At 37.2% G+C, this 27,395-nt stretch overlaps 1 non-coding gene across 5 annotated transcripts in view; it reads right to left on the bottom strand.

Annotated features, from left to right (window-relative positions):
- Positions 1 to 27,395, bottom strand: part of ccdc172 (coiled-coil domain containing 172) — a 216,616-nt gene that overhangs the window by 55,937 nt on the left and 133,284 nt on the right. Inside the window, exon 10 of one of the 5 annotated variants that reach the window (XR_012389260.1) lies at positions 4,139 to 6,207. The exons of 1 other annotated variant lie outside the window; for it this stretch is intronic. This is a non-coding gene — a transcript (coiled-coil domain containing 172). Of the gene's footprint in view, positions 1 to 4,138; positions 6,208 to 7,260; positions 8,235 to 27,395 lie in introns of those variants that run through there. 3 more of the 5 variants (XR_012389267.1, XR_012389265.1, XR_012389244.1) reach the window with 3 other exon arrangements.

The following is a 27,395-nucleotide window of genomic DNA, read 5'->3' as shown; positions in this document are numbered from 1 at the left end:
ATCTGATTACCAAGATGAGCAGTAACCAAGTCTGACCAGGACTGTGAAAGAGAGTTAAATTATAGCCTTTGTCTTTCGTGCATTTGGTTTTATGAAATAGCTTGCCATGATTTGGTTTTAGATGTACTGTGTGCTGATTGCATTAATTTTGCAGTAAACATATCTGTTATTGTTACATACCTATTAGTATGGTCTAGCCATGTAGCCATGCATTTTGCACTATAATTAGACCGTGCTAATGTTTCCTTAATGAACAGTGTTGACATGCATGAATGCATTTGTTTTCTACTTAAATTATTTATTTGCAGTCATTGGTAGGGCCAGTCAGAATCTGCACAAATCTTTTTGCTATTTCTGTGAAGAAATTAGTAAATTTACGGACTTACGTGGAATGGTTTTGGGAGTATCGTAACTAAAACTTAACATATGAAATAATAAATAATTTAAACTTTAAGTCAAATGTTTACAATGCAATTCCAATTAGATTCTACTAAAAGACAGACTATATTCATTTACAAATGGTAAACAAAATCAATAGTAAATAAATCAAATGGACATTTTCATAATAGTCAATATTATTACTGATATTAATTTAAAAACTGAATCAATATAAATGTACACACATTTACACAAGTAAATAAATAGACTCAACAATGGGCTAAAAATCTGTGTAAATCTGCAGATTTCTACTTGAGCAGATTCTGTGTGGGCCAAGTCATTGGTAATGTTGCATTGTTTTTGCAATGTGTTATGAGCTGTCAAACAAGATTTGGATATACTGTACAATAGCTTCCAAGCAAATAATTAGCAAATTGTAGCATTTTGCAAAACGTTTGCATGTTGTGTTTTATTGATGGCATCCCCAATGACTTGTCAACGTTGACTTGACTTTAAAAATATAAAAGTTGACTTGAAAAAATCTAAAGTTGTTCAACTCCTAACACACACAACTGCACGCTTTTCATCAGCCCGTCAAGTCCATCAAGGTCATCTGTGAGCTGCATAAAGGGACTTGTATGCTAATGAAAAGCATAAAGGAGATACCAAAGTACTATACATAATAAAACTCATTTTGCAAAACAACAGAGCCAGTGATGGAAATATTGCTGCAAATATTGAACAAAAATACCACAAAATCAGTAATTTCTTTACAAATCTGAAAACTATGTGCTGCAAAATCTTAGACCGACTGGTATTTCCACATTCACGATGGCATCAAAACCTGTTGCAAGTTCCTACTGACTTCAGTAGTGTGATGGATTTCTAGTTGAAATTAAGTACTAATAAAGGGCAGGGTTTAATTGTAGTGTTTCTCTTCCTCGTCTCTCACTAACAAACCAACTAATGGATGAAGACAAGAGGCAAAGTATAATCTGCACAAGTCTTCAAACTGACATTCTATGTTTTCTGTATTAACCTGTTTGGAAAAGCATTCAAGTGCTTCATGACATTGAGGTTGAGCAACTGGAGTCACATGGACTGACTTTAAATAATGTTTTAATTACCTTTCAGGGCCTTTGGAGAGACTGTGACATAAGGTTTCAATAGGGGGTAAAAACCTCTTACACTAGCTGCCTTTTAAGTTCTGTACTGATTATAAAAATTAGCTTCTCACCTACAGCATAAGGCTCTAACCAACGTTCTGTCTCACTAAAATCTCACCCGTTCTTCAATGTCTAAAAACTCAGGGCTTCTGGTAGTACCCAGAATAACAAAGTCTGCTAAAGAAGGTTGTGCGTTTTCATATCTTGCTCCTAAAATCTGGAATAGCCTTCCTGATAAAGTCAAAGGCTCAGAAACACTTTCTCAGTTTAAAACTAGATTTAAAGCATATATTTTTTGTAAACCATATGCATAATGCATTACATTAGGATACAGTTAAATTCAACCTTTCAAATGAGTCTTTAAGACTACACTCGGAGCTGGTGAGACTGTAGAATGAAATGTTTTTCTATGCATGACAAACTTGCAGTGATTTGCATTTTGAAGAAAGTCTGTGATGAAAGTTTTGGTAATTGCCAATGGCAGGCTATTACATAAAGAACCATTTTATAGTGCAAAGAATCATCTGGGGCTACACAGAAATTTGTGTGTTGAAAATGTTAAGGTTCTTCAAAGAACCATCTATACCAGAGATGCCCAAACTAGGGCCCGCAGACCAAAGTTGGCCCATGGTAACCTTTGATTTTTGATGGTAACTTCCATCCTATCTGAAAACAGAGGGAAAATGATAGAGAATTTTGTGATTAGATTTAAAAAAAAAAAAATGAATAAATAAAGTCATTTAACGGATTGCGGACATTGCAGAATATATCAGTAAGTGAATCAAGGCAAAGTGTATTTTTTGTGTTATAAATGGGATTGTTCGTGTTTTTTACTGTAAGATGTTCATTATAAATGTACAAAAATGTACAATTATTACTACAATTAAGGATTTTAAATGTAATAAATTATAACATTACTTAAATTAAATAAGAAATGATTTATTCACTAATTCATTTTCTTTTCAGCGTAGTCCTTTAACTATTTGGGATCGCCACAGCGGAATGAACCGCCAACATATTCAGCATATTTTTTTACGAAGCAATATTTTTTCTGGGAATCATCCATACACATTCATTTACACTAATACACTATGGACAATTCAGCCTACCCAAATCACCTGTACCGCATGTCTTTGGACTCTGGGGTAAACCGGAGCACCCACAGGAAACCCACACGAACAAAGGGAGAACATGCAAACTCCACACAGAAATTCCAACTGACCCAGCCGAGGCTCGAACAAGTGACCTTCTTGCTGTGAGGCAACAGCAATACCTACTACGCCACTATGTCGCCCAGAAGTTATGTAATGAATTCTAATACAAAATTATATATATATAAACCTAAGAAAATCCAATATTTATGCCAAACTTTCTTTTGTCAGCAGGCAGTGCTATCACTGTATTGCCATGTAGATGTGTTCAGGAGATGAATACATTATCGCCACTTCTGGGGCATGTGTAAAGTTTCGTGAGTTTTTGAACATGTCTAGACCCTCAAAACGGTGATTTATTCCTAAAAAGAAGAAGAACCCCTGATCTACACCAACAAAGAACCTTTTAAGAATCTTCATTTTTAATATGGGACACCCCTAGTGGTCTTTGAAGGGTTGTGTTGCAAGACAATTTAAAAGGCATTCACAAAGCACATATAATGGGTTTTTGCTTAAAAAAAATAAAAAATAAAAAAATAATAAAATAAAAAGCAAGATAAGAAAAAAAAAATCTCCAGAGGATTTTATGAGTTTGATCTGTGTGCTTCATCCATACAGTAGTCAACTCAAGTCCCATTCCAGTGCCCATAGCCCAGTCCTGTTTGTATTTCAGTCCCCAAGCCAGTGCTATGTACTGTATGCTCCAGTCCTGTGTCATCTCCAGTCCCTGTAGTTCTTGCACATGGTCTGGTGTCAGATTCAGACTCCGAACTAAGTCTTGTGTCTATTGCAGTCCATGAGTTTAGTTCAATGTCAACTACTGTCCAAGAATCATAACACACCACATGCTACTACATAAGCTAACATTGATTTTTAATAGTAAATCATTTGGTTATCTTTTAGAAGTACACTGACATATAGATCATTTGAAATACAACTGACACTCTAGAAACTATAATCATCCTCACTACGGATACTGCCTCCATTATACAACAACAAATTAGATGCTGGGCAAACAATGCTAATTGGCAAATTCATAATTGTTTGGAAAGCTATAATCATCTGCAGAAATAAACCCGGTAATCTTTTTTCAAAACATGCTGTGAGTACGAGGTATGAATTTCTGTATCTCGGCCCTGTAAATAATGTGCAACCTACTTTGAACAAGCAACACAGAACAAAAAGGGGCCTCTATTTATCCACCTAAAATGTGCATCTGTGTGGGCCTCTTAATGGATAACCCTGGCAAGACATGTTTGTTTGGCTTTCTCTGTGAAAGTTGCCATGTCATTGTGTTGGTGTCATTAATTGCTGGCATGTATCCACCAATTCACCGGTCAGAAAAACGGGATTGGAGAGGGAACTACAGAGAAAGAGTAACATAAAATGTATCACTGGAAGAGTGTTCCTTTGTTTGTTTGTTTTTTTTTTCTTTCTTTCTTTCTGGCATATTCATCAGGTGTTGATGAATAGACAGCGTAATGTCTTAACATACCCGCCCATATGCATCCTGCTGGGTCGGCCATACGCCACTGCAGGGACACTTGGCAGAATTATTAATGCTGTCTCTGAATCGACAGGGAAACAGTAAAAATGATAATACTGCTGCAAACGTTTCCATTGCCAGGCTTTCTTAAAAATAGCTTCCTGGTGTGGAGTCTGTGCATAAAAATGCTACGTACAGACAAAAAAAAAACAACCTCATGTGGACACTGAGATAGTACGATGATGTGGGCGGAAAGAGAACTAAGACTTAAAAAGCAAGTAAGGCTATTTCTATACTTCATATTAAGTCGATTTTTTTTGTCAATTCAAGCACAAATGGGCACCGCTAAATACAGGGTGTAAATGTTTTGAGGTCATTCACTTTTGACCACTTCTTAAAATCACATTAGATTGGATTTCAAAGTGCAAACACTCTTAAGGTCAAATGTGTTAAAACAGCCACTATCATAATAAGATTATATAAGATTATAGCCCCTTTCACACAGTGATACCAGTAAATATCCAGAAAATTTCAGGACCAACTTTACCAGTAAATTCAAAAAAGTGCTGTTCACACAGGCGAGGACGTTACAGATTTTTTTTGAAAAAGAGCATTCACACAACCATTCCAAAATACCGGTAAATTCTGACATCAAGCAGAAATGACCTCTAAACGGCTGCGCTTGTATTTGTAAACATTTGACTACATTACAAACTCTGTGGATGGATAAGTATTGTGAACAACTTCGATAAACATATGGAGGAACACTTTCGCATGTTAAGATGTTCATAATATGTGTGTGTGCTGGTGCTCACCAGCTGCTTTACGTGCACACGCGTCAGAGCTTAAAGGTGAACAAACAATGGCCTTATATAAGCATTTTATCGATACTTTTTACACAGTTGGCAGTAAGAAGGAACATATAAATGTTATCTAATATCTAGCAGCTAAATGTGTCTGGAAAAATATTCACAGGCTTTTATTCTCATAAACAGTGCGGACGTGAAAGCGTCAGAGTGTTCTGACCTGGCTAAAGTAGACATCTAACGTGTTTTAGATGTGAACGCCCTCTTTCCGGCAGTCTTCCTTCTGTGTTCACACAGTGCAGCATTCTGGCAAATTACTGGTAATGTTACAACTTCTCTTTCCAGAAAAAAAACCAGAGTTAATTTATTAGAAATTTATGAAATTGCCAGTAATTTTCCGGAAAGGTGTGTGAAAGGGGCTATTATATTTGATCAATATCAAAATCTTAGTTCTACATCCTTTTTAATTAGCATGTTTTCTTTAAACTCAGAACTGTGGGTTTATTCATTAAAGTATTTGTGTGATGAAATGTAGATGTAGAGAGTGGAACTTCAGTTGAATTTCTAAGAGTTTTTCTATCTTTTTACTTTGTAAAAGATAAAGTAAATTAAATAAACACACACACACACACACACACACACACACACACACACACACACACACACACACACACACACACACACACACACAGACATAGACATTTTAACAGTCAAATGAGGCACCAAAATAATAATTCTGGGCTAGAGAGCCAAAAGCAATAATGTCTACTACTTTCCCTAGAAATGTAGATGTTTCATCAGCTAAGTTTTCTTCTTTAAAAGTGTGGACCATGTTTATGCTTAAAATAAGTAGAATTATCTACTAAAACAATGACATCATAATATGGCTGCACAATGTGAAGTTTATTTATAAACTAATCTTGAGAGGAGCACACGCTTATGATTGATAGCAGCTGGTCCTCATTAGCTAACGCATGATTCACCAATCAGACTATAAATAAGTATCTTACCTTAGCCATCTTCGTCTTGAAGAATCCCCCCTTCCACCCCTACTCCTCCCCTTTCCTTGACAGGGCAGCATGGAGGCCCAATGGTTAGCATCATTGCCTCACAGCAAGAATGTCACTGGCTCAGATCTTACATGGCCAAGTCGGCATTTCTGTGTGAAGTTTGCATGTTCTCCCTGTGTTTGCGTGGGTTCTTCCCAGGCTCTTCGGTTTCTTCCCATAGACCAAAAAAACATGTAACATATGTGAATTAACAAAACTAAATCGACAACATAGACAAGCATAGAATTCAGCATTCACTCTCCATAGCTATTTACCATTATTAAGCAGGGGAGTTCTCGAGACCTACCTAAGCAAGCCAAACAGGCTTTATAATCAATCATCAGCTAAGGGCGAACTCTTGAAAAATAGTTTCAGCATTGATATCACAATGTGTGCATCTGCAATAGTCACATCACAAGAAAAGCAATGTTGAGTTTGAATTATAGTTGAGCAAGAGCCACAGAACATGTGTGATTTATAGAGTCCCTGTTTAACCATAATAGATAGGGATGTAACGGTATTGTAAATACCGTCATACCGCAATATTAATTTTTTTTCGATATTACCGAAGTCGCATGACTCGGTAAAACTATAGGTCTTCTGAGAAAATTTGCTCAGGCGAATGAAACGAACGGGAGGTAGCGAAAACTACAATTCCCATCAGCCCATGCTTGACCATCATCCCTTGCGGTCTGTTGTCGCTATAGATCCAGTAATGCGGAAATGGAGTGTGCTGCTAGAAGCGGGGATCAAAAAGAGCCAGAAAACTCTAAAGCGGGTGTTGTCGCCGCACGCGTACTGAATAGCGGTGTTGTTGCGCGAGTTCTTATCAGCTGTGTTGTCGCGCGTGTACTGAATAGCGGTGTTGTCAGCACACTGTTCAGATTGATGCAGACATGAGACCTCTATCTTACTCATGGTTTGTCCTCTCAAGTGGGGGAAAGAAATTGCACAACGTTACTCACTGCTGTCAACCTGGGCCAAGTCATATCTCTCTTGTCCCAGAAACCTCAGTCCCAAATGAGAGGGTTTTTTTCTGTTGCAGGGGACATTGTAAATACCCAGAGATACCAGCTTTTACCAGATTATATTTATATGATAATTTTCCTTTAAACCCATCTCTATCTAAGTGAGTGAGTGATTAAATGTTGAATGTGATGAGTTTTCAACAATACTAAATTGAAACTTTATTTTTTTTACATGGTTTAATATTTTTTTGTTATTAAAATTGAAGTTCCTGTTTCAAAGCTTACAGATAGATGGCTAATTTGTATGTCATTGACACTTTTGGCACTTTTTTGGAGTATTTTCATAAGTTTTGTTTTTTCCTGTAAATGATTCAATAAATACCGTACCGTGACATTCATACCGAGGTATTACCGTACCGTGAAATTCTGATACCGTTACCTCCCTAATAATAGAGTATAATAGAGTTAAGGTTTATCATTCATTCATTCATTTCCTTTTCGGCTTAGTCCCTTTATTAATCTGGGGTCGCCACAGTGGAGTGAACCACCAACTTATCCAGCACATGTTTTATGCAGCGGATGACCTTCCGGCTGCAACCCATCACTGGGAAAGTGATTGATCAGTGAAAATGAATATTAATTCCAGTTGAAAACTGTCTTTATACAGGAGACCTACATGTATGAGTGAGAGAAAGAAATAGATAGCGGCAATTTTAGACAAAATGTGAACCACAGATTTATAATAACCCTTATGTTCATATATCATTGCCAAATGAATTGGAAAGCATTAACACGTGATGGCCTTTGGGTTTTCTTAACCAGTTTTATTTCATCTCGAGGACTGTTTGACAATGGTGATACGGCCCACGCATATATGACAAAGCATGCACTCATTAAGACAAAGCCATGTGGGAAATAAAAAAAAAAAAAAAAAAACACCACCTACCAATGGTAGAAAAACAAACAGACATGCAATCAATTATGGAGATTTCAACAGACAGAAAGGTCAAAGCAGAAGTAAAACAAGACGTGAGAGGGATGATGAATCAGTCACTTGGTCATATGTTGTGTTTTCTCATGATTGAAGTGAAATGATTGACTGCCCGGTTTTTGATGCTAGTTCCAGCGCTTAGTTTTCCTGCTTATTAGGGGTTACTCCTGCATATTAGGGGTTGACTCCATATGTTTTATCACTTGGTGCCATCATTTCTAGGTCACCCTAAAAAGCATCTGATAAATGAATAAAAGCAAACATATTTAAAACATTCTGAACTGATTATATCACTAAGTAAGGTTCAATGTCATTATTCACATAATGAAAAATGCAGTATTTTACACAGATTATACAATCTATATAACAGAAATTGTGTAAAATGTTGGTTGATTAAAAGTGAATGTATCTGATTTAAAATACAGGAAACAAATGACAATATTTTTATAATTCATAAATGTCTTTTTGGTCATTTTTGATCAATTTAACAATACCCACTATAAAAATAAATAAATAAACAAATAAATAAATAAATAAATAAACAGTGTATTTGCACATGAAGTTAATTTGTACAACGGTTTTCATATATACACAATATTTCATTGGTCGCACGATACAATAGGGTTCCAATAATCTGAGTTCATGTGATTACTATGATCTTAGAAGGTCATGGTCAAGGTTGTGCAAGGTAATAAGAACTAACAATGAACAACTTCATGGCGGCGCAGTGGGTAGTGCTGTCGCCTCACAACAAAAAAGGTGGCTGGTTCGAGCCTCGCATGGGTCAGTTCCCATTTCTTTATGGAGTTTGCACATTCTCCCCATGTTCGCGTGGGTTCCCTCCAGGTGCCCTGGTCCAAAGACATGTGCTATAGGTAAACTGGGTAAGCTAAATTGTTTTTAGTGTATGTGTGTGAATAAGAGTGTATGGATGTTTCCCAGTGATGGGTTGTAGCTGGAAGGGCATTCGCTGCATAAAACATATGCTGGATAAGTTGGCAGTTCATTCAGCTGTGGTGACCGTTGATTATTAAAAGGACTAAAATGAAAAGAAAATGAAGGAATGAATAAATTAACAACTTCATTTTCATTAAATAACATTAACAAAGGTGAATAAATGTTGTAATAAATGTTTTTTTTTTTTTTTGGTCATGTAATTAAATCAATTAAGTGAAGTTTATGTATAAACAAATTTCGAGAGGATCACGTGCTTATGATTGCTAGCAGCTGACCCGCATTATCCAATTCACTACTATCCAATCAGATGACTCCTAAACTACTATAAATACCCTGGGGTTTATTCCATTGCTATCTTCGTTTTGAAGAGGCAGCTTCACCGTAGCTAGCTCCGTTGAAGAACCTACTCGAAACCAGCATGGACAACCAAAGCATCTACAAGCTATCACCTACCAGCTATCAGCTACAATCTACCAGCTACCATCTTCAAATTACCAGCTATAATCTACAAGCTACTAGCTATAATTTACAAGCTACAATCTACAGCAGCAACAACAACTGCAGCAACAACAACTGCAGCAACAACAACTACTACTTCAAAACAACTCCAACAATTGCATCAACGACTTCAACAAACATCAAACCTTCCACTTCAACGCATCCGCTGTGTCTTCAACCCTATTCTCCAGCAAATGACAGCCAAAAACTCCAAAGCCATTGCAATGAAACTGAACCATTACCTTTTTCCTAGCGGTGCACATGCTATGCACATGAAGGGAAGCTTTGCAAAATAACTTTACCAAACATTTAGACTAAAACATTTATAAATCTTTTGAATAACAAGACTAGTGTAAACAATGATTTTAACTAAAGATACTCGCCTCTTGCCCGTCCACTGATCCATAACATCTAACAGCTTGTTTGCCGGAATGTTCAGCAAGCAACAGCTCAAGCCATAAACAATGGTGAACTTGATCAACAAAATGGCCGCCGGGCTTTTTCACCTTTGGCACGCTTGACTGGCTCTCCTTCAAGCCAATAGCTGTAAGGGGAAGCTTCACCACCCAATAAGCTCTCTGGAGAAGGTCCTGCCCTCTCTCTTGACTCTGTTGCAAGTCTTATGAATGAATTTGGACCAGACAAGCTTGTGAATGAAGTTAAGATACCAACAAATGTTATTCATGGATTAAAGTAAAGCCAATTACTAACATTCCATTCACAGTTTTACTAAATGGTGACATCGCCCTTGAAGTCTTACAGAGTTCAGAGTTTGATGTTAGCAATTAAAAAAAATAAAAAAAAAATAAAAAAAATAATAATAATAATAAATAAATAAATTATACACAGAGCACTGGGGTCCAATTACACTAGACCAGTGACTCATTTATTCATACACTAGTGTCTTACATAAGCTTATAATGGCAAGTCAGTTGGATGTGAAACAGCAACAAACAACTTCCTGATTGGCTGCTATGAATAGGAGGACATTTCTGACAACGGAACTTTAATAAACACTTCCAGGACCACCAGACAAACCATACCCCTTATCCTCAGCTCTCCATCCAGTTGCCATTCTGTGGGGGGATGAATGCTCACCTCTACCATCCCTGCACGTAGCGACATCAAGCTATCAGACCATGCATTAATAAAAAGACCATGACATTTGGCTACCACCCCCAGTAAGAGCCTGCACTACCCCCTCCCTCTTCCCGACTCTTACTGCCCCCCCCCCCCCCTCCCCCATAGCTCTGACCCCCGCAGGGGTCGCGCTGAGCTTCAACTCTCGCAAGAGTCACCATTTGCGCCCCACCCAGGCCATTAGAAATGGTATGTATGCGCATGTTATACGCATACATCCGATGTATACCTGTTCCGATGCATGTGCATGCACATGCCGAAACAGGAATAGACGCACGTGCATGCTCACGCACGCAGGTTATCCCCTCTCTCCTTTTCTTCCTTTGGCGTCGAGTTCCTCCGCCCTCTCTTTTCTTCCTTTCTCATAGGCCATCAATCCTCAGCTCTAACTCCCGCAGGAGTGACTAAAACGAGCTTCGACTCTCGCAAGAGTCCCGCCCCGGCCACCCCCTGCTGCAGTCTCCACCGCCCCCTCTCTTTCCCAGACTTCAGCAGGGGAAATGCCCACAGCAGCTCTGACCCCCGCAGGGGTCGCTCCGAGCTTCGACTCTCGCAAGAGTCAATCACCACCCACGCCTGGCCCTTACCATGTAATAACCATATATATTCATATATATATATATATATGCATATATACTTCTATATTCTCCTTTTCTTCTTTCTGGAGTTGAGATTCTCCGCCTGGCAATTATTTGCCCCTTCTTTCTTCCTTACAGCGTGAGTGCTTCCGCTACTTTTACCCTTCTCTGATCTTCCCCCTTATCTCCTTACCCTCCTATTTCCTCAATTCTTTTCCAGCGTTGAGTCCTCCGCTAACTGTCTTTCTTTCAGCGTCACTCTTTCGCTATGTTCTTCCTTACGCATAGGCCCTCAATCCTCAGCTCTAGCCCCCGCAGGGGCGACTAAAACGAGCTTCAACTCCCGCAGGAGTTCAGGCCCTGGCCACCTCCCACCCTCTCATGCAAGAGTCTCCACCGCCCAAATCTTCCCGACTCTTGCTTGAGCAAACTAACCCCAGCTCCCACCCCCGCAGGGGTGTATATATTTGAGCCTTGACTCCCGCGGAGTCTATCCAGCCCTGCCCCCACCCCGCCTAAGCTCTAGCAGCCTACTTTGCTCTGCTCCCTTAGAAGCTTCTCTTCCTAAGCTATCAAACGCTATATCCAGCAGCCGGATATGGCTTGTTACACCTGCTTTTTGGGGGGCTCTTCAATACGCGGCTGCTGTCCCGAGCTATTCAAAGGCATTTTTGGGGAGTTCCCGAGATCTACCTGAGCTCAAACTCCCCTCCCGCTTTGCAACGGGAGGGAGTCCTGGGCTCGAGGATCTCATGAGCTCAGGGCTCTCTCCCGGGACAGCATGCCAAACAAGCTTATAATTAATCATCAGCTAAGTGTGAACTCTTGAACTGACATTAATTGTACCTTATATTAAAGTGTCACCATTCATTTTATTACAGTAACTTTAATAAATGCAAGACATCCAAACAGTACCAAAAAAAGTGTAGGTTATTCAAATTGCCCAATATTTTCCCCAATTCCCTTCATACATTAATATACTATAGTCCTATACATGTTCATAATTCAGCATTGTAGTGAAGTCCCACTACATTCAAGATTTTAGCTGGCTGAGGCGGCCAAATATGGATCTGATTTCGGTTCGAAAATCAAGAGTGGAGAAGAGATTCTTTCTGATGAGCATTTATTTTCTGTCCTGAATATGCAGCTGAGGTATGCACTGGAGATATTGCAAAGAATGTGTGGGTATGGTCTACAAAAGGAAATGAAGGCTTTCTGACAAGCATTTACTAAAGCATTATTAAAAATAAACAATAATAAATGCACCTTGAACAACTTCATTTTCATTAATTACCATTAACAAATATTAATAAATACTATAGTAAATGTATTTTCATTGTTTGGTCATGTTACTATATACATTAACGTGAACACTACATTAAACATATGCCAGAGTAGTTGGCGGTTCATTTTGCTGTGGAGACTCCAGACAAATCAGGGACTAAGCCGAAGTAAACTGAATGAATGACAACATTTTCCTTTTACTATAATAGCTTTAATTAATGCATGACATCCAATCAGTCCAAAAACAGTGTAGGTTATTTAATCTGCACACTACTTCACTAATATCCCACACCCCTCTAAACATAAATACGTTATAATAATAGACCTATACATTTTCATGACAGCTGAGTTGTGCCAACAGACACATTATGTCATGTCACTATTATGTAGCTCAACTGAATCATTTTTCAGTAGCAATGATTCATAGCTGATCGCTTCATTCATTCTTTCACAGCACAGTAAAATAGCTACATGTCTTGGTCTCGCCTACAGCAACATGCTACTGCTGGTGTGTAGCATCCATCTGAACGAATCTTTTCAAAATCAAGGACAAGTATTCCACTTTATCAGCTGTAATCTTCTTTACAGTATGAAAAGGCAAACACCAGAACAGCTGGAAACAGTTATCTATAGATTTGCTTCGAAAATGCTTGACAATATATATATATATATATATATATATATATATATATATATATATATATATATATATATATATATATATATATACATACATATATATATATATATATATATATACATACATACATATATATATATATATATATATATATATATATATATATATATATATATATATATATATATATATATTTTTTTTTTTTTTTTTTTTTTTTTTTTGCAAGATGAGGCATCACCGTGTGAATGAAAAAGCCTAAATATTCATGTACAATTGCCAGATCTACATCTAGACATATCCAGGCATCTAGCATCCAGCACTGTTGTATTTCTTGACTCCACAGACTCTGATGCTGATGGTTAGCCAGTGCTCTGTTCATCACCTCTTTAGGTCTTTGACACTAAAGCCAACAGCACCATCTGCGACCCAGTCGGCTCTCCAGCCGCCACTGGACACAGATCTGTACTGACAGGTTGTGAGTTGGAGTGCCAGTGCCTTTTTCATCTCTGGGGAAAAACATCAGTGGACAGAAACACCTGTTCACACCTCTCTTCTCCCCAGGGAAGTGTCTCTGGTTCTTGGGGGAAGAACTATTCTGTCTGTCAAGTGGACCTTTTGAAAAGCACCAGCTGTATATGATGAACCTGCAAAGCTTCTTCCTAAAACAGCCATGGAGGATGAGCATTTGTCTGTTGGAGTCTTAACAAGAGGGCTCAAGTCAAAAAATTGGCTATTTTGAGTCCTCGGTTCACAAAGGAAGTTTTTAGGGGATTTAAAAAAAAAAAGGTTTTCAATTTTTCAACTAACCTTAGATACAGACAGGCTGATGAATGTGCAAAGGTGTGCAAAAACACACTGGTGCATGTTGTCTATGGGTCATGTTGATTTTTTATGGAAGCACATTGCCATCACTCACAAATATATAAACTTCCCAGAAGATCTTGAATGCAGAATTATTAAAGTAGGTATCACTGCAACTCCAAGTGGGAGGGATTTAAATCACAAGTAGGTTGGGTTAAGGTGGGGTAGGTGGAGCAGATATTAATAAAACAAATCAGGTTACTGTGAGTTTGGGTTTAGGGTTGGGGTGGGTGTAGACCAGGGGTTTTCAAACTGTGGGTCGCACAGTGAACAAAGGTGGATCGCGCAACATCACATAACTGCAGCTATATTTATAAAAGCTTTTTTAGCCTCATTTTGTGCATATCAAATCGCAAAATCCAAAAATCCACACACCATATATTTTTTTATGCTTTAAATGCATACTTTTTTACCCATTTTTCCATATTAAAATATTATAGTGGGTCTTGAGATTGAATTACTTGCCTAGGTGGGTCCCAGAATAAAAAAGTTTGGGAATCCCTGGTGTAGACAATAATAAAAAACACCACTATGAGGTTGGGTTTAGGGTTGAGGTAGGTGTAGACATTAACACAACAGAACAGGCTACGGTGAGGTTGTGTTAAAGGTCGGGATAGGCGTTAATACAACAAAACAGGTTACTGTGAGGTTGGGTGTAGGGTTGGGGTAGGCATTATTACAACACAACAGGTTACTGTGAGGATGGGTTTAGGGTTGGAGTAGGTGTAGATATTCAGAAAGCACAATAGTGGACTGTCATGTACAAGACATAAAAAAAAAATAAAAATAAAAAAAATTCCAAGTTTATACAGCCCACTTAGAGCTCGAAGACCCACCCACTTGGATATAAATCAAATAGAAAAATGTGTTTCAAAACATTTATTTCCCATTAATATTTATAATTTGTTAAATATTGAATATGTTTTGTTTTATTTAAAAAAAAAACAAGTTTCTGTTGATAAAACTGACAAAAATGTGGGAACCTGTTCTCCAGTAATCATTTTGTCAATGTAAAATATTTATTACAAATTCAGTCATTTACAGTGATGGCGTGTCAGTTTTTTTTTTTTATTATTATTATTGTGGCGGTCAAATCATTTTTTTATCTCAAAGGTTGTTTCTTTATTTTTAAAGCATTGAAAATGGACTTGCATTCTCGTAGAAACCGTTTTTGCCAGGCTACCTCAAAAGAACAAACTCAGGACACCATGAGAACAGAGAGCATGTCTTGTTAGAAATGAGATGCTGCGTTCTTTCTAATAATCACGTGACCTTCACATATTTTTAACGAGACATTATTTAAACATTACAGCATTCATACAACAATTTATTGTTTTTCTCCTTTTCAAGACATATGTATGTATCACAGTAGGATGCTGGACGACAGCGTTGAGGATCCACATGCAGGATTTATTAACAAAAAATAGTCATGCAGGCAACAGTCATACATAAGAGCAAACAGTATTATATACAGGACAGTCCAAAAAAAGTAGTCGGGTCACAGGCGAATAGATCGGTCTGGGCGGCTAACAGTATAAACATTTAACAAAGTGAGGGTCAAGAAACACGGCACAGGAAAAACAAGACAAGGTAAACACTTCATAATGTTGACAGGTGAACAAGACTCAGATGGAAATCAGATGTGTTTTAATAGTCCAGGTAATGAAACAATGATGAACTTCAGCTGTATGTCTGTGTGTGTGTGTCATCAGCGAAAACCGGAACAGGTGCATGACAGAATTTGCAGTCCATTTAATAGCAAATTTGTAGTTCTCCGGCGATCCGCAGTAGCTAAATCATTGGTGACTATATATAACATGAGCAAAAACCTTACAAATATACTTTGCACAATACAAATAAAAAGCATATTATTATGGATTTCAGAAAATAAACACCCTTAATGTGTTTATGCCTTTATTACAATTTTCATGTTAATGTTTACTTTCACCATCTCGTTTAGGGAAACTCCTGAGATATACAAGTTATATCTCTGAACTTTAATAATAAACAAGTGTGCAATAATGTGTGCTGCACTTTCCACCTCCTTTATTCAGCTGAGCTGCAATGCCTTTTGGGAATTCTCAGGCAAGTTTTGAACTCAAGTCTGTATCGGTGCGTCCTCAATATCAAGAACACATTTAGAAACTTTCACACATCTCGTTCTTTCGGTCTTAAGTATTGGACCTGAACTTTGATGGTTGATGATGATGTTACATGAGAACACAAGGACACAGAATCGCTGAAGAACGCATACTGAGAAACAGCCAAAATCTTGGGTTTTACCATACTCAAGACTTATTAGCACAAATCACTAAATCATCTACCCCTATTGCTGCTGACTCTATTCAGACATAGACTAATTCACACATTAATGTCTTTCTGGAGTGAGTACATCATCGTTACCTTATCCCCAAAAGTAAAAGAGTAAAGCAAAGAGCAAAAAGTAAAGTAAAGAGAAAAGAGGCTGAACAGAAGAGGTTTGTTTATTATAACCTACAAAGTCCTCCATGTATATAGCAAATGTGCCATGGTGTGACGTAACTGTCTCCTAAAGGGAATGAGAGTTGAGACTCTGATTGGTTTAATGCACATTATGCTCAAAACACACCCATAACTCCTTAAGAGAATAAGTACAACCCTATTAGACCACGCGCCAGGGCAAAGGGTGCATTTGTCTGTCGTTAAAATAGCAAAAGTGGATTCGGACATGCTCTTAATGTTTTTGCGCCATGCGCTTTAGATTTTACACCTAGATCGTTAAAATAGAGCCCCCAATGTGTCTTTGCCAACCCATATTTGTTTCTGAATAGCACTGACATAGCCTGACGACTTAAAATAAAAATAAAACATTACACACTCTTTACTCTCCCACAAGTGGAGCCAAAGATTTTTGTAATTCTGTCTTCTGTTGAACAATAAAAACATATTTTAATAAAAGCTGAAAACCTGCAACCATTGAATTGTGTAAGAAAATAACACTATGGAAATCAATGGTTACAGGTTTCTAGCTTTCTTCAAAACGCTTATTGTATGTGTTTAACAGAAGAGAGCAAGGCTTTGGAACAAGTAAAAAGTGAGCAATGACAAGATTTTTAGTTGTGGGTGAACTACCTCTTTAATTCTATCTTAGTTTAAACAATAATGTTGAATAAGTTACACTCCTCTGTAGAGGTAAAACAAAAAAAAAAAAAAAGTTATGAATGAATAAAGCTGTGCTAGTTTGCAAGAGAAATATTAAAGAAATAAATCACCTAAAAATGAAATTTCTGCCACCACTTACACTTCCTCATGTCATTCCAATACTGTATTTTTTCATCCGTGGAACACAGGAGATGGAAGAGGGATGAGCGGATTGTGATTGCAACTGTCAAGCTCCAAAAAGCACATAAAAGTAGTCCATGAGGCTTGTGTGCCATATTCCAAGTCTTCTGAAGCTGAACAATAGCTTTGTGTGACAAATAGGCCATTATTCACAGGCAACCTTCCCTTATAGGCATTCACATCTGCCACATTAATGATACACGAGAGAATGTCTTTGTTGATACAAGCACAATGTGTACAACACCAACCACATAAGGAGAAGGATGGAAGAAAGAAATGCATAAACTTAATGGAATCTCAGAATAAGACAGCGGTGTGAAAAAGTCTTTGCCTTCTTACTGATTTCTTATTTCTCTTGCATGTTTGTCACACTTAATGTTTACATAATATTTCAAACAAATTAAAACATTGGTTGAGGATAACACATTTTTAAAATGAAGGCTTTTATTATTAGTGGAAAACAAAATCCAAAGCTACATGTGCCCTGTCTGAAAAAGTGTTTTATCACACCTGAGTTCAATTTCTTTAGCCATATCCAGAGCTAAATACTGCCACACCTGTTACCAATAAAGAAATCGCTTAAATAAAACCTGCCTGACAAAGTGAAGTAGACTAAAACATCCTCAAAATATAGGCACCATGCCGAGATCCAACAAAATTCAGAAACAAATGACTGGGACAATAATTTAGATCTAAAAGTCTGGAAAAAGTTATAAAGCCATTTTGCATACCATGTAAAGGGAAATTATCTTTAAGTGGATAAAACAAACACTTTTTGTTTTTGTTTTGTTTTGTTTTTGAGAGCTTTCCTAGGAGTGGCCAGGCAACTGAAATTACCCCAAGAGTGTGGCAACAACTCGTAAAAAAGAGACTGGACAAAAAGGATCTGCATGACAGAGTTCCAAGATGAAAAAAAACAACAAAAACACAAGGACTTGTCTCAGTTTTCCAGAAAACATTTTGATGATCTCCAAGACTTTTGGGAAAATACTCTGTGGACTGACAAGACAAAAGTTGAACTTTTTGGAAGGTCTAGGTCCCAATACGCGTGGCGTAAAAGTAATACGCAATTAGGAAAAAAGATTATGATACAAACAAGGGAAAAAGGCAAACACTTTTAAAACCTGCAGTACATGTTTACTGTATACATTTTCCACACAGGGCTATGTAGTTTTATATATTTTTTCCCCTTCATAATAAAAACTTTCATTCAAAAAAAAAATAAAATAAAAAAACATTTGTGTTTACTTGTGTTATCTTACACTATTTTTAAAAATAAATGCCCTATATTGTTTTTAAAAACAGGTAACTGACGATTTCCTGTTAAGGGCTCTAATTTAAAAATCTAGGAGCAAAGTCTAAGCACATGGTGCAAAAGCATTAAGAGCGTGTCCGAATCCACTTTTGCTATTTTAATGACAGAAAAAAAAATGCTGTGAACCCTCGCACAAGGTCTAACAGGGTTGTGCTTATTCTATTGAAGAGTTATGGGTGTGTTTTGACCTTGCATTGAACTAATTAGAGACTCATCTCCCATTCCCTTTAAGAGTCAGTTTATATGGCGGACATTGTAAGTGGAAAAATTGAACACTTGCAAGAAAAAAAGTTAAACAGGCCGTCTGTGCGAGGATAAAGATTGAGCCTCCTCTTATCTGCTTCTTTATGTTCTCTTTATTTTACTTATACTCTTCATTTTACTCCTTTACTTTCGTAAGTAAAGAAACAGTGTTGTACACTCCACAGAAGACCATTAGCCTACATGTTTAATTTTGTCTGTTAAGCACAATAAATTCAGTTCTAATTTTCAGCAAACTAATAAATAAACAATAATAATGAAGTCTGGTCAAAAAACGGAGTTATATCCAAACACACATCCTATTCTTCTGCCTCATATTGTGATGCATATGTCTGTAAAATCCAACAGGCGTTTTTTTTTATTTTTTTTTATTTATGTATAAAATAATATTGTTTGTAACGTTTTAATCTTTATTTTTTTTTATTCATTTGTAAAAATAGCTGTGTATTGCTGTACATCCTGGGTGTAAGCAATGTGTAAGCTTTTGGACCAGCATATGGCCATAACTAACGTGCTCTGCGCTACTTTAGACCAGCTTTTAGTCGATCGATGGCGTGGTCTATTTCAGTTCCTCAAATGAGCAACATGCCGACAATGCACCTTAATACACCTCTTTTTCAGACCAGCACTCTCATAAGTCTACAAAGTGGTGCAAATGGATTAACTATTTAAACATTCCTTCATTTTCTTTTCGGCTTAGTGCCTTTATTAACATGGGGTCGCCACAGCGGAATAAACCACCAACTTATCCAGCAAATATTTTATGCAGTGAATGCCCTTCCAGCTGCAACCCATCTCTGGGAAGCATCCATACACACTCATACACTACAGACAATTTAGCCTACCCAATTCACCTCTACCAACATGTCTTTGGACTGTGGGGGAAACCGGAGCACCCGGAGGAAACCCACGTGACCGCACACAGAAATGGCAACTGACCCACCCGTGGCTCGAACCAGCATCTTTTTTGCTGTGAGGCGACAGCACTACCTACTGCACCACCACGTCGCCGTGCTATTTAAACAGCGTGTCGCAAAATGTGAAAATTACAGTTACACTGGTCTGAAAATAGCAACAGAAAGCGGCATACATGTCTTAGCCCTTATTACGCTGGGTGTATGATAGAGTCCTGAGTCTTAAAAGTTTAATTTTTCGAGTGTATGCGGATTAGATATAGCGTGAGACATAATGCTTTTTGTAGGGTTAATGGCAGTTTCCATGGCAGTATCAATGACACTAAGGTGGTTTTATCATTAATAGTTTTATTAGATTAAAATTTTTATATATTCTCAATTTTACTTTATTAAAAATGTTAATAACTTATAAATTGTACAGTTTGAAACAAGAAAAATAATTGTTGACATTTATGCAACAAAAATGATTTAAGTTTGATGAAACTTTAATAACTCTCTTTGGCATAGGCACACCAAAATGTAATGTTGCATTTTTTTAAATTTAATAATAACCTGAATTATTAGAATGAAGATGACACAGAAATACATTCAGTTCCCAGGCACATGATGAACTGCAATATTTTAAATCCTATAGACCGACTGTTTACAGCCTCCTCCAAAATCCGTCAGAAGGTGCACCAAAGGCCTGTGGTGCGAACGGTGTGTGGTTTAATGGCTTGGACAGAGAGGCAACAAATGAAAACAGCAGGCATGACAACTCTATGATCGAGTCTGCTTTACGACGACAGATCTTTACTCTCAGCAGCACACTGGACGGTGCGCGTGTGTGTGTATGTGTGCAGAAAGCTGACAGCACTGAAGCAGTGATTATGTAAAAAGCGGTCGAGTTTAATCTTACTAATGGCACACAGGAGGACCGCTGCTCTGACAAGCTGCAGGGACGCCGATAAACATGACAAAGCGAAGAGGAAGTGAATGTATCACAAACTCTCTCGAACAGACACCCACATACAGTGAAGAAAGACAGTCTGACCCTTGCGTTCCTGCTCTCCCTTCACAATTTCCAAAGTTTATGTCTCTGTTGCTTTGTGCATCCTCCTCCTGCGTCTCTCTCTCTTTCTGCAGGAGCCGGTTATTTTTGGAAGTGTGCACAGATAGTTGAGGGATTATTGCAGAGCTGGGATGTGCCTGGCAGACGTGAGAGGCGCGAAATGAGGGAGAGGAGATGGAGGTGTGAAGAGAACGATTGCTCATTCGTTCATCATTACTTTGCAGTTCGGGAGTTGAGGTGGGCGACTGCACTGCCAGGCCGAAGTGGAACGTTTCACTACGAGCCAACAATGACACAATGGCTGTCACTTATCTACTGATTGCTTAATCATGTTCTGTAGGTACAAAGTTTAATTGTTTGAGGGAGTGACAACTGCATTCTATTGGTGAACTACGGCAGTGGTGGACAGTACACAAATTACACACTTCGGTTAAAGTACAGATACCCTGATGAAATAATTACACCAGATGATGCATAAAGCCCTTCTTTTCAATAATGCTCGGTCAAAGAACACTTTATATATATATATATATATAAATCAGTGGTGTAAAGTAACAAATAAAAAAATACTAAAATATTACAAATACTAAAATTACTGTAACTGAGTAGTTATTCTCAGAAATTGTAATTTACTAAGTAGTTTTAAAAATGTGTACTTTTACTTTTCCTTGAATACATTTTAGTGCAGTATCTGTACTTTTACTCCAGTACTTTCCTTCAACCTGCAGTCACTACTTTATTTTTTTCTTGTCTATGGGATAAAAAAATCAGTTTTGTGATTCCTGTCCAATCAAATCACACATCGAAGGTTAATAGTATCATAATGAACTACCTCAAGACATGTGCACTTTACATTGCAGCAAACTTATTGGAAGCATTGAAAGTGTCCAAGAAGATGTTCAAAATCTTTTCAAAAGCAGATTTTTTAGCTTTTAACTTGCCTCAACACACCTGCACGGATGTTTCGAGAAAGCCTAGAATGAGATTGATTAGCCTAGGTGCGTCTAATTCAGATTAGAAATTTGCAGGACACTGGCCCTCCAGGACTGAGTATGGGCACCCCTGGTTTAAATGCATGTCACTGATGAGAAGATGATGAATATTTACAGTATGATGACCGAAATGGCCTTAAACACCCAGCAGAAATTGGGTTTACATCAGAACTCAACGTCAGCCCGATGTCAATGTCCAACATCCAACCTAAAACCAACCTAATATCAACGTCTAAGGATGTTACAGCTTGACGTTGTGTTGACGTACCACTATGACATTGATCAGATGTTGAATTTTGGTTGCCATAACTGATGAATGAATGCCAGTATTTGACGTCAATTGGAATGTTGGTTTAAGATGTTGGCTCGACATTGGATTTTGGTCACTTTCTAACAACCTAAAATCAACCAAATCAACTTCATTTGATGATATTATTAAACATCAAAATAGTTTTGTCCTTAGACGCTGGCTAGACATTGAATTTTAGTCACCGTACATCAGGACCTAAATCTAACCTAATATTAACATCTTACGACATTGTGTGTCTGCTGGGCAATAACTAAATGCACTACAGAATGTTACGGTTACACACACACATCCACAAATTACATGTAAACGCATCAACTTTTAATAGCATAATACTCACAACTTACTACTCATGAGTACTTTTAAAAGGGCTACTTTTTACTGATACTTTGAGTAATATTTACAACAGGTACTTTTACTCTACTCACACTCCTGAACATAGATATATGTATATGTTCTCCACTACACCTTTGTCCCACATTCATTTCAAATGAGCACTACCCTTTACCAAAATGGTTGACGCATTCCTTCCAACAGACAACAACAGCGTAGGCGACATCCAATGAAAATATCTATGAATTTTCAAGAAACCTATTTTGAGGGATGAAGTTTAAGTGATTTACAAGTGAATTCATAAGAACACAAACGTTTTGTGCATTTAACATGTTTCAGACTGCAAAAGAAAAATGGAACAAACAGATGGAAATTGGTTCACAGATACGGCCACTGGACGTGACCAAATTGAAGAACATTATTTGTACTTTACATGTGTGGCTGGTATTGTGTGCGTCAAATTGATAAATTATTTTGTTTAACTCTTTTTTTATTAGTTAACGAGAGAAAACGCTTCCCTGCCATTGAAGAGATTTACAGCAATGTGTGCTTTAGGTGTATTACGGTAGGGGAATCCCTAATGAATGTCCTATGTCTGCATGATATCAGATGCTACAGGGAGTGAAATCTGAGAGAAAGTAAGATTGTGGATAAAAATAAGAGAAATACAAACTTACTTTGGATTAATCTCAACAGTTTTAGATCTTGTCATGACAAGAGACCAAAATAAAGAAGCATTATTTTTATGATTTGTCATTGTTTTATATTGCACACCTAATATAGTAGGCTACCTAGTATGCTATATAACAAAAAATGTATATATATATATATATATATATATATATATATATATATATATATATATATATATATATATATATATATATATATATATATATATTATTATTATTTTTTTTTTTTTAATCGTAAAATTGTCCACAAATTGCTGGGAATTAAAACCACAAAATTATCATTTGTATAAAAAAAAATTGTCAAAAAAATTCATAAAAAAACTAGGAGGTCTGTAAACACACCATTTCTGGCATTAACGATGTGTAGTAGCGAGGTATTAAACAAGGATGTAAACAACAGGAAATGCTGTTTGGCACCCCTAATAGTTTATCTACAAATTAATATCTCTCCATTCAACCCCTGTAAACAGCCACAGTCTTCATCAGCACTGCAATGTCTCTCTATGCGGCTGCTTTCCCTGCGTTCTACATCTCAAATAATGAACTCAAGAATGCACAAAAGATATGTGAATGTTACATATTACTTACACATACTTACAACCCAAATATACATGAAAGACACTTGTCAGATGTTATTTTGGAGAGCAGACATCAAGTTGAGCTGTGTCCTCGTCATTTTCTGTTTGATTCAGGCTTAAACTGATACAGCTAACAGTTACTCTGACTGACAGTATTTACACAATGGCGAAGCGCGTGCTAGTAGTGGCGGGATGCTTTTTGGTGACATGGAGCCGCTCTGCCAATCACATCACAATATATTGGCTGATCAATCACAGTCTCTTGACGGCGGGCTTTCGGAGAAACTAAGAAATATGACAGTCATTTCCATGTCAGCTGAGTAGCAGTACATAAATACAGATAAATGGAAAAATATTGATTGATTGATTGATTGATTTATTGATTTATTTATTTATTTATTTATTTATTTATTTATTTATTTATTTATTTATTTATTCATTCATTTATTTATTTTACAAATGAAGCATGAGCACACATTGCTTAGCACCCACCCCATGAACACAACCAAGCCTTAAAACATACACTCTGGACCAGCCCTTTAAGTACAGTGAAATAAAAATACTTACTGCCCTACCACTAGTTTTTACTGTATTCTGTTATCACTATCTCTCTTCACTAATGTTTGTAGTTGCATTTTAGGGGAAACTCATACATTACAACCCAGACAGAGCCTGCTGTTTAGAAGCAGCATAATGAGCATAAACAAAACAGTACGTTAATCGATGGTGGTTTCCTAAAAACACTACTGGACGACAATTTGTCTCTGGTCACTAACAAACCAAACAGGTCCTGTAATCCATTCATGCAGTAAATGATAATTTAGAGCATTAACTCCCACATTAAAATGCCGTTGTGTCTCCCAAAGCGCTTTAGTGCTACTATTGCAGAGTAAGAAAATGTGAATTTATAAAATGACCATGGATTCCTGTAGGAGTCTGTTTCTATCTACTGCAGATTTTTGACTATTTTAATAATTATAGCTTTACATGTCACATAGGGGACTGTGATATAAACAAAATATTTGTTTTTATAACTAAAAATATTTTGCTTTTTTTTGTGCTGGCATCGTAGTAAGGATAAATAACTATAATTTCTTGAAATAAATACTTGGACATGCCCTCTGATTAAATATTTGTCTCTATATAAACTGGTGGATGCAACTTTATTTCTTGGTAATGTTATTAAATTACAAATTCTATTCTCATTTTTTTTTTTTTTTTTTACAGATTCCAATGTGTTGAACATCATTTAGAGCAATGGTAAGCATCTGTTAGCTTCAATAGAAGGGAATAACTAGCTAATAATTAGCTTTTTTTCCCATAACTTCTTAACTACTTTTAGGTTTAAAATCTTCGTTGGGGCGTTGTAACAGGTTGTGATGTGGTATAATGCTGAAAAAACTTCAATGATCTGTTGGTGTCTCATTATTATTCATGAGACTAAGAGATGCTTTCTGCTACCCAATTTGCATACCTATAAAACGCCCTGTGAAGAAAAAAGTGAATACTTTTGAGTGTGTAACAGAAGAGTATATAAGCTTTAGGGCATACCACTGTACTTCCTCATTAATGGACTGTCATGTTGCTTAGTTATGTCCCCTGTCAATCATCTTGACACATCATTCACATTCCTTTCATATTTAATTTCCTACCTCATTGGAGATACAACAGCACGTTAATCTGCCATGCATGAGTCTTTCATGCAAATAAATCTCCTCAGGTCTTTGGATAATTTTGCATTCCAAACAAGTTAATGTTCAAACATGTCTTTAAAGAAGTCCACATTGCTGTTTCAGACAGAAATTGTGATGTAAATATTTTCCAGTTGGCTAGATAATAATTAGTGATCATTAAAATAACTTTACCGAAGCCTCTCTACTCAACAGTTGATCTCACTCGTCAGCCATTTTTGTAGTTTGTTCACACTTTTTATCTGAGTTTGTATATTTAGTCGAATTCACATCAGATGCACAATGGTCAGTATTGTGGACAATATTTTTGATTGAAGTACAGATGGTTTTACACGCTGAATTTCTACCAGACATAGTAGACTTTGAGCAGACTACAGTTTAGGTCAGTGGTTCTCAAACTTTTTTCCTCAAGTACCACCTCAGAAAAAAATAGTCTCTCCAAGTACCACCAAAATGAGCAGCACTGAAATAAAATAGCATAGTAGACCCAGTAAAGCAGCTACACCTCTGCACACTTAAAAAATGTGGCAGATTATCTTATGTCATATATGACATATTATATAGATAATTTTTGAAAATTGTTTAATGTGTGTAGCATGTACATGACATATTTCATTCCTCCGAGTACCACTAGAAGGAAGCCTGTGTACCACTAATGGTACACGTACCACAGTTTGAGAACCACTGGTTTAGGTCATACTAATTCTATTTTCAAATACTATTTAGGATGGATAGTAAGCGAATTAGGAATCAGCAACTGCTTCTGAATTAATCAGTCAGCAGTTGGGTGCTGTTGATGATAGGTTGCAGAAAGTGTTGTCAAAAGTATTGACTTTGGTACAGATTCTTTTATAGACAAGACTTTCAAATGCTAACAGACATTGTGGTGAGGGGGGTGTCTGTCAAAAGGGAGGAATGTATCGGGAGCAGGTCAATTTGGCAAATGACTAACAGCTATGTGTTTGCAGTGATTCCACAGGAGAGACAGCATAAAACCAGGTCTGGGAAACACGAAAGGGGAGAGACACCAACTAGGAAACAACATCATAAGGTGCCATGGGCATAAGAGTTTTTCAATTATTATTTTTGTTCTGCCTAAAAAGAGACAATAAAATGTTGCTTACCTCAAACCCTTCACCAATCTTTCACCCAACCCACAGTAACCATATTACAGACATGACTTACAAATGATTCAGTGTCTCAATAACTTCTCTCTCACTTCAAAGTCAGCATGTGTGTCTAAAATTTAAAGAGTCCCTATTATACTTTAAAAAGGGTCATTTTTTTGGGGTTTTGGGGGTCTCAAACAACAGGCTGATATGCATGCAATATAAAAAACATTTCCATTGTCTTGTAATATGCATTTATTTTACTTAATTATCTCACTGACTTCCATAATTAATTCAGCGATTCATTTGTTCTCAAACCCCTCCTTAGCCCAATGCTAATCTGCACTGATTGGACCGATGACAGCCTGTTGCGATTGGTCGACAGCATTCAGCGCAATGCCCACTACGGATTATCAACAATATTGAAGTAGTCAGAGTGCAGAGTGTATGTCTGAGCATACCTGCCAACACTCCTGTTTTTCCCGGAAGTCTCCTGTATTTCAGACCCATCTCCCGCATTTTAGACCCATCTCCCTCCATCCTACGGTTTTGTTATTTATGCCGGAAAACTTCTGTAATTTCAACCACCGTGGTCCTCAGCATTTTGGTATGGTCTGTGAAACCCCCGGGTGGCCAAACATTGGTATACAATCCAATTGCAGCGGTGGCCAGAAACACGCTTCATAGTAGTCACTAACACCATAGTACGTAGTACCTGGATCTCAAAAGTGTTATTGACAAACCTCACCCTCAAACCTAAACCCCCGGTCTGCTGGATTTTCAGGAACAAATGTTGGCATGTATGTGTGTGAGCCCAATGAAGGAGTGCATTAAAGCAATGCAGTTAAACACCAGCATATTGCTCTATTCTTAACCAT

The sequence above is a fragment of the Danio rerio genome, chromosome 13 (genome assembly GCF_049306965.1).
Source record: "Danio rerio strain Tuebingen ecotype United States chromosome 13, GRCz12tu, whole genome shotgun sequence".
In the NCBI taxonomy this organism is placed as follows: domain Eukaryota; kingdom Metazoa; phylum Chordata; class Actinopteri; order Cypriniformes; family Danionidae; genus Danio; species Danio rerio.
Note: the sequence above shows the minus strand (reverse complement) of the source record. Positions and strands in the feature narration are given on the sequence as shown.